This window comes from Bombus fervidus, unplaced genomic scaffold (genome assembly GCF_041682495.2).
Source record: "Bombus fervidus isolate BK054 unplaced genomic scaffold, iyBomFerv1 scaffold0087, whole genome shotgun sequence".
NCBI lineage: Eukaryota > Metazoa > Arthropoda > Insecta > Hymenoptera > Apidae > Bombus > Bombus fervidus.
Window position 1 is genome coordinate 30,001 of NW_027212649.1, and position 6,221 is coordinate 36,221.

Sequence of the window (6,221 nt, forward strand, 5' to 3'; positions counted from 1 at the left end):
GCCGCACGAACAGACGGAGTGGGTATTCGATCCCTGGGGCTGTACGAGTAAAAACATCTTGATGAAAAGACGGTTGTGTTTCTTTAAGGCACACAGTTTTTCGTTACGCCACCAAGTTTAGGTTTAGGTTTTAATATCTTGGTTCTCTTTTCTCTCCTCTCTCGACTGACTTTGTTCAAAAATATTTTTGCTTTCTCTCAGTCTCGCCAAAAATTCATTTAAGACGACGTCGGGGGCGCGGTCATTCGTGCTTATCGAAGACTAACAAAACGTAGCAGAGGCTGATACAAAAAGAAAAAAAAAATCGGCCACGAAGAAAACTCGCTCTGTGTATCTCGATAACCGCGTCGACGACGACGGTTCTCTCCGCGCTCTTTTAATTCGTATCCTTCTTCTTGCGCTTCGTCCGACTCAGAAACGTTCGTAAAACACGAACGACGGCGGGTTGTCAAGCCAAGAAGGGACAGAGAAGAGACGGAGGTAGTTTTGCGAGTCTCCCGTGAACGCGATAGATTTTTTCATATATATTTGTATCGAGAGCATGCGTACGCCGGTCTCCACACGATCCAGCGACGAACGCCGACGAACGTCCAACAATCGCTCGTACGTCGCGTACGAGCCCTCGACCGCTCTTTAATTCGTATTCTTTTGCTTGGCGCTCGTCCTCCGACTCAGAAACGTTCGTTTAAAGATAAAACGAACGACGGCGGGCTGTCGACGAGGCAAGAAAGAACAGAGAGATACGGACCGAGAGCAACGATACGCAACGCAAGCAGTCTTAGGTTTACGTGAGCAACCCTCAGCCAGGCGTGGTCCAGGAATTGTATCCGTGGACCGCAATGTGCGTTCGAAATGTCGATGTTCATGTGTCCTGCAGTTCACACGTTGACGCGCAATTAGCTGCGTTCTTCATCGACCCACGAGCCAAGTGATCCACCGTTCAGGGTAATCGTTTATGCATGGATTTTTGTTTGTGTACTCAGGTTTTTGTACTCTTATTCTCGGTTCGAAAGAAGCCGATATCCGACAAACGTCCGACCAACGGGAATCGAACGCGCGGAAGTCGCCATATGATTGACGACACGAAAATACGTTCGAAAACGAAATCGGACGGACTGCGCGACGACACACGCAGCCCGCCGACCGGGCGTAAAGTGCATTATAATATATAACAACCAACGAGATCGAAGCTCCGTTCGTCAGGAAACGACGGGGATATAACACCCGATTCTGAATCCTCTGTACAGCACACGATCTCGCGAAGAAAGCGCACGGTGGCTAGCCCATGATATATATATATGTTCGTTCCTCTCGTCCAGTTATTCGAAGCAAACAGCCGATATGCATCTCCATCGTTCGGGTAAAAAAAAATCGATGGGACGCGCACGGTCGTAGTCTTCCTCGCGCGGTCGTTTCTTCCCGATAGCCAGAAGCAGAGTTTGAAAAACTCTAGCGACGGAACGAGGCATTAGACTCTCGACAACGAGGATACAGACACGGCCGGCGGTCCCCTCTGAATCGACTTCGGTGGTTCAGGTAAAAATAAAAAAAATCGATGGGACGCGCACGGTCGTCCTTCCTCTTCCTCGCGCGCGGTCTATTCTTCCCGATAGCCAGAAGCAGAGTTTGAAAAACTCTAGCGACGGAACGAGGCATTAGACTCGCGACAACGAAGATAGAGAGACGGCCGGCGGTCCCCTCTGAATCCACTTTGGTCGCTCAGGTAAAAATAAAAAAAAATTCGAAAGGGACGCGCACGGTCGTCCTTCCTCTTCCTCGCGCGGTCTTTTCTTCCCGATAGCCAGAAGCAGAGTTTGAAAAACTCTAGCGACGGAACGAGGCATTAGACTCTCGACAACGAGGATAGAGAGACGGCCGGCGGTCCCCTCCGAACGGATGGCGACAACGACGACTAAAGCGCGAAAAATCGCGACGAAAAGGAACGCATCTCCGTTCAGGTGTATGTGTGTGCGTGCGTTTAAAAAAAATTCGATGGGACTCGCAGCCATCGGCCTCGCGCGGTCGTTTCTTCCCGATAGCCAGAAGCAGAGTTTGAAAAACTCTAGCGACGGAACGAGGCATATGACTCACGACAACGAGGATATGGACAGGCGGTCCCCTCTGAACGGGTCGACGAGACGATGGTAAAAGAGACGAACCGGACGAAACTTCCGTCGATCAGGTAAAAATAAAAAAAAATTCGATGGGACGCGCACGGTCGTCGTCGTCGTCTTCCTCGCGCGGTCGTTTCTTCCCGATAGCCAGAAGCAGAGTTTGAAAAACTCTAGCGACGGAACGAGGCATATGACTCACGACAACGAGGATAGAGAGACGGCCGGCGGTCCCCTCTGAATCGACTTCGGTGGTTCAGGTAAAAATAAAAAAAATCGATGGGACGCGCACGGTCGTCGTTCCTCTTCCTCGCGCGCGGTCTATTCTTCCCGATAGCCAGAAGCAGAGTTTGAAAAACTCTAGCGACGGAACGAGGCATTAGACTCGCGAGGATAGAGAGACGGCCGGCGGTCCCCTCCGAACCAACTTCGTCTAGTTAAGAATCGTTATACTCTTTACCATCACTCGCACTGGTATATATCTTTTCGGGCCAACATCCACGCAATGCGTTTTCGTTCTAGGTTACCCGATCCACGAGTACGAACGTACAACGTGGTTTCGTTTTGTCGAACATCGTATATCGTTCGCCGTTGAAACGAACGACAACGAAACGACATAGGAAGAACGAACGCCCTTTGGGTAGGAAGCACGTTTCGAGGAACGACGAGAGTTTGGAGAGACGCGCGAGATAGCTGGAGACGCGCAGATATAGGTATCCATGGATCTTCGAAGAGAACCTTCGAAGATATATAATTCGGTATCCTATTTTTCTGCGGCTCGCTATTCGCGTTCTTTCGCTCTCGTCGACGACTCGTTATAGACGCTTCGTTCGATCCCAAAGAGCAGTCTTCCTTATGTCCCGTTGCTAGGAGGTGAGGCCTACGCAACGCAACTACGAAATATAGAAGAGGTGTGAGCAGTGATCTCTCCGACACGAGGCACTTTAGAGATTTTAGTTTATATATTATATTGTTCGTTCGTTGGATTTCCACGATGCAAATACGAAATACGAGATCGTGACGGCGGGTCTTTCTGTGTACGACCTCACGCAGGCGCCTCGATCGCATTTCTCATTACACGTGGTTTCCACTGTAACTTTTAGTTTTTTCGATATGTGTTCAGCTCAAGTTCCCTCACATATCGTTATTATTATTATTATTATTATTATTAATAGTAGCGGTTTCGTGTTATAGGATTCGGAGACGGCGGGTCTTTCTGTGTACGACCTCACGCAAGCGCCTCGAGAATCTTTTTAAGTTTTCCGTGTGTTATATTATTCGGAGACGGCGGGTCTTTCTGTTTACGACCTCACGCAGGCGCCTCGAGAATATTTTTAAGTTTTTCGTTTGTTATAATATTATTCGGAGACGGCGGGTCTTTCTGTGTACGACCTCACGCAGGCGCCTCGAATTATTCGTGTAAAAGTATATCTCTTCATCCCGATGATCGAGAGAGAGTGCCACACTCTTCGTATAGTTTCGTAACTGGAGCGTCTCCCACCTCCTTATTGTAAAAAATTTGGCTTTTGTCAAAGTATATAGCTTGTTAATACGTCGTATATACTTTGTGTCGATATAGGAGGAGTACGGCTCCTTACCGACGATATTATATATATTTTATTATACAGTGTTCAAGTCAAATATATTCTTTGTGTTTTTGTATTTTTCGTTAATGATCCTTCCGCAGGTTCACCTACGGAAACCTTGTTACGACTTTTACTTCCTCTAAATGATCAAGTTTGGTCATCTTCCCGGTAACATCGGCAATGCTTATCACATTGGCCGCGCACCAGTCCGAAGACCTCACTAAATCATTCAATCGGTAGTAGCGACGGGCGGTGTGTACAAAGGGCAGGGACGTAATCAACGCGAGCTTATGACTCGCGCTTACTGGGAATTCCTCGTTCATGGGGAATAATTGCAAGCCCCAATCCCTAGCACGAAGGAGGTTCAGCGGGTTACCCGGGCCTTTCGGCCAGGGAAAACACGCTGATTCCTTCAGTGTAGCGCGCGTGCGGCCCAGAACATCTAAGGGCATCACAGACCTGTTATTGCTCAATCTCGTGCGGCTAGAAGCCGCCTGTTCCTCTAAGAAGATTTGTTTGTACGTTGGTAGTACAAAACCCGCCGACCGAAGCCGGGGGCCTTCGAGATACCATAATTTACGTCTATTTAGCAGGCTAGAGTCTCGTTCGTTATCGGAATTAACCAGACAAATCGCTCCACCAACTAAGAACGGCCATGCACCACCACCCACCGAATCAAGAAAGAGCTATCAATCTGTCAATCCTTCCGGTGTCCGGGCCTGGTGAGGTTTCCCGTGTTGAGTCAAATTAAGCCGCAGGCTCCACTCCTGGTGGTGCCCTTCCGTCAATTCCTTTAAGTTTCAGCTTTGCAACCATACTTCCCCCGGAACCCAAAAGCTTTGGTTTCCCGGAAGCTGCCCGCCGAGTCATCGGAGGAACTTCGGCGGATCGCTGGCTGGCATCGTTTATGGTTAGAACTAGGGCGGTATCTGATCGCCTTCGAACCTCTAACTTTCGTTCTTGATTAATGAAAACATTTTTGGCAAATGCTTTCGCTTCTGTCCGTCTTGCGACGATCCAAGAATTTCACCTCTAACGTCGCAATACGAATGCCCCCATCTGTCCCTATTAATCATTACCTCGGGGCTCCGAAAACCAACAAAATAGAACCGAGGTCCTATTCCATTATTCCATGCACACAGTATTCAGGCGAAGGTAGCCTGCTTTAAGCACTCTAATTTGTTCAAAGTAAACGTATCGGCCCACCTCGACACTCAGTGAAGAGCACCGCGATGGGATATTAGTTGGACCGCCCCGCGAGGAGCTAAGCCCACCGATAGGACGTACCACATAATGCCAGTTAAACACCGCGAGCGGTGAACCGACACTGTGACACACAGATTCAACTACGAGCTTTTTAACCGCAACAACTTTAATATACGCTATTGGAGCTGGAATTACCGCGGCTGCTGGCACCAGACTTGCCCTCCAATTGGTCCTCGTTAAAGGATTTAAAGTGTACTCATTCCGATTACGGGGCCTCGGATGAGTCCCGTATCGTTATTTTTCGTCACTACCTCCCCGTGCCGGGAGTGGGTAATTTGCGCGCCTGCTGCCTTCCTTGGATGTGGTAGCTGTTTCTCAGGCTCCCTCTCCGGAATCGAACCCTGATTCCCCGTTACCCGTTACAACCATGGTAGGCGCAGAACCTACCATCGACAGTTGATAAGGCAGACATTTGAAAGATGCGTCGCCGGTGCTAGATGACCATGCGATCAGCACAAAGTTATTCAGAGTCACCAAAACAAACGATGGACGAACGGACGAGCCATCCGCCACCGATTGGTTTTGATCTAATAAAAGCATTCGTACCATCTCTGGTACGAATCTGTTTGCATGTATTAGCTCTAGAATTACCACAGTTATCCAAGTAAGTTTAAGTATGATCTAAGAAACCATAACTGATTTAATGAGCCATTCGCGGTTTCACCTTAATGCGGCATGTACTGAGACATGCATGGCTTAATCTTTGAGACAAGCATATGACTACTGGCAGGATCAACCAGGGAACTTTGTATTTTATATATATATTATATATTAGAGTCAAAAGACTCTCTTTTTAAAATAGCCTCAGAGTGTCGTAGGTGGGTCCGTAACACCGTACGACGAGACTTTTCGTTCTTAGTGAACGTTCGACGACACCCTTTTAATTCCCGTTGTAACGTCGAACGCCACTACTCTCTCTCATTTCGCCACTCTCTCTTTACTTTCTTTCGTTCGTTTGATTGTTTGTGTGGAATATTTTAAGATCATTCTGTTCATAGGATCATTCTGTAAGAATGGTTTGTTGGTTGAACGAATATGCCTTAGCGGTAAAAAGCACGTAAACTGCATGCTGAACGTACCGTCCTCGTAAGAAACATATTCGTTCGTTCTTTTGATATTCTCCAATCAGAAAGAACGCACTTCCTAAAAGGTAGTACGCTCCCCATTAGCCTTTCGTATGTTTAAAACGTACTGCGTACGCTATAACATAAGTTTTGGAACGGTCTCTGCCGAACCAGCATGAATTGATACTCAGTTA

General features: G+C 47.9%; 2 non-coding genes across 2 annotated transcripts; both read right to left on the minus strand.

The window, feature by feature from the left end:
• Positions 1 to 793: 793 nt before the first annotated feature.
• On the minus strand, positions 794 to 948 carry LOC139997443 (5.8S ribosomal RNA). The gene has a single exon (XR_011802824.1). It is a non-coding gene; the product is annotated as a 5.8S ribosomal RNA (ribosomal RNA).
• Positions 949 to 3,781: 2,833 nt separating this feature from the next.
• LOC139997444 (small subunit ribosomal RNA) lies at positions 3,782 to 5,706 on the minus strand. Its single transcript, XR_011802825.1, has one exon. It is a non-coding gene; the product is annotated as a small subunit ribosomal RNA (ribosomal RNA).
• Between the last annotated feature and the right edge of the window lie 515 nt (positions 5,707 to 6,221).